Source organism: Humulus lupulus, chromosome 2, assembly GCF_963169125.1.
Source record: "Humulus lupulus chromosome 2, drHumLupu1.1, whole genome shotgun sequence".
NCBI lineage: Eukaryota > Viridiplantae > Streptophyta > Magnoliopsida > Rosales > Cannabaceae > Humulus > Humulus lupulus.
The window spans coordinates 18821411-18823852 of record NC_084794.1 but is presented as its reverse complement, the minus strand read 5'-3'; the positions used below and the strand labels follow the sequence as shown (position 1 = coordinate 18823852).

The 2442-nt window shown below is 33.4% G+C and overlaps 1 non-coding gene across 1 annotated transcript; it reads left to right on the top strand.

The window, feature by feature from the left end:
• The first annotated feature begins 881 nt into the window (after window positions 1-881).
• Window positions 882-1032, top strand: LOC133820402 (U4 spliceosomal RNA). The gene has a single exon (XR_009886813.1). It is a non-coding gene; the product is annotated as a U4 spliceosomal RNA (small nuclear RNA).
• The last annotated feature ends 1410 nt before the right edge of the window (window positions 1033-2442 follow it).

Here is a 2442-nt window from a genome sequence, read left to right as displayed (position 1 = left end):
TAACAAATGCCTAAGCAATAATAATTTAGCAAGTGTTTGAAGTGCGTAATACTGTATTGTAGTGTTGTCCTTTAATCGCATAAAAGATTAGTTTAACATAAAATCAGACAATTTAGATTCAAATCCAAAGCCCTCCAATAACCATTTTGGTTGGTGAATCGTTTTTAGATCACATGGAGTGGATTTATTTTATATTGGAGAGGGGTAGGAACAGTAGGGCCCGTATTAATTGTTATGATTATATATGCATATAATATAATAGACCAAATAATTTTACAATAAGATCTGATTGATTATATATGGAGAAAGACAATGTGCTAATTTAAAACATTTATATGGATCCACAAGTAAATTTAGCTTGGGACACATAGTCGATCACTATATATTTGTTTATTCATTTTTCCTATTTTAGCGCATATTATTATTATTTATCATGTGAGTCCACTCATTCATGGAGAGCATATATAAACGTTTTCCTATTATTTTACAAAATCATATATATATATATATATATGGAAAGTTGAAGAGGGTGAGTAGTAAATGATATTGAACAATAATTCCAACATCCTATAACGAAAAGACAATGCATTCTTACTCTTGGCCATACGGTGGCAATATATGTCCTTTGGAATCTATGGTTTAACATATTTCAATGAAATTCACTTATAAATGTGACCTTTCAAATATGTCAGATGAGGCCATGCGCAATTGTGGAATGGTGTGAAGCACGTGAATAGCATCTTTAATTGGGCAAGCGAATAATTTTATTTCTTTTGCGCTAGATTAAAGTTGTGAAAAAGACATAGTCCCACATCGGTTATTATTCAGACATATATATAATCTTCAGACTATAAAAGGGGTTTTAATAGAAAGGCATAAGCATCTTTGCGCTTGGGGCAATGACGCAGCTAATGAGGTTCTAACCGAGGCGCGTCTATTGCTGGTTGAAAACTATTTCCAAACCCCCTCTTGTTCCTGGGCTTGTCCTAGGCACTCGAGAATTTCTGGAAGGGTTCCCTTCGGGGTAAGACCCTAAAAATCTTAGTCAAATTTTACTCCCCTTTTCTTTTAAAGTCGAACTGACACGGAAAAAAATCAACAGCAACTTTTGACACAGAAAAATAGCTGAATATCTTTGATGGTGTTGTTCGGCCCCATAAAAATCTACTTTTTGCTGGCATTATTGCTGGGGTGGTTTTGCCAAAAGTAAAACGTTTCCTTTTTTATAATAAAATAAGATTTTTTTTTTGTCACTTTTGAATATGCTTTCTCATTTTTAACATAAGGGAACATAAGAATCTCTTGATAATAAATTTTAAATTTTAAAACTGTGAAGATTTTTGCTGACAATAGGGCCGATTTTAATTTTGCTGACAATAGGGCCGATTTTAAGCATAGATAGGTTAGGTCATGTTTAGGACATATAAAACTAGGTTCAAGCTTAGAGTCCAAAACAACAAAAATGATTTACAAAAATAACATTATGTAAGAGAGTTTACTTAAATATGTTAGTTTTTTTATTTAAAGCCCTCGCAGAGTACATGTGGCAAGACAAACCGCAGGGTCTAGTCGCTCCTCCCAGCGCGAGGAGTTGGAGTCTCTCCTCGCGGGGAGTATTGGAGAAAGAACACCTTCGCTTGTCGAGGAGCTGCTCCAAGGATTAACAGGGTCCTTGTGCAACATGCCTTTCTGCAGCTTCCCTCGTTGTGGCAGCGACGTGTTGTGATAATTTTGAACTATGCAACTGCACACAATCGTAACAAGTAATAAACAGTAAGTAAAGTATCGTTCCCACGATGACTGTTACTAATTACTAAAACTTAATTTTTAATTCTAATTGATTGACAATTAATAAATTCTGAATTTATAAAACTAAGACACTAAAACAATAAAATAGAACAATGGATAACTCAAATTATTTATTAATTCAAAGGCTTAAGAATTAGGGTTATTAACTTCATCAATTATCCACAAATGTTTCTCTAATGCGACTTTAAGAACTCATATTTCTATTGTGATAGCGGATTACAATTATAGATTATATATTTACTAGGACTTATAATTCTCTACAATAAGCAATCTCCTACATCTCCGTGGTAAACTAATGTTGAGTTTTATGCCCTTATAAAACCATGTCGGACATGTAGCACGATTTTATATTATCAATAAAAGTAGTAGAAATCATTTAGTTTGACAATCGTGTTGCTTGCTTGTTTTATTGCATGATTATTGAAATAATACAAATATTTATAAAATCCCGAACATATGGATAATTACAATTATAGTGACTAGGTTAGAGTGGATTACAGTTGTAGTTATATGTTCAAAAGAATGAGTCCTAAGATTAGATCAGTGCATTGGATTTTCACTGATGGGGCAATCTACGATATGATCTACTTACACATTCGGGGTGTGATGTCTTGTCCAAGGCATGACTGATAA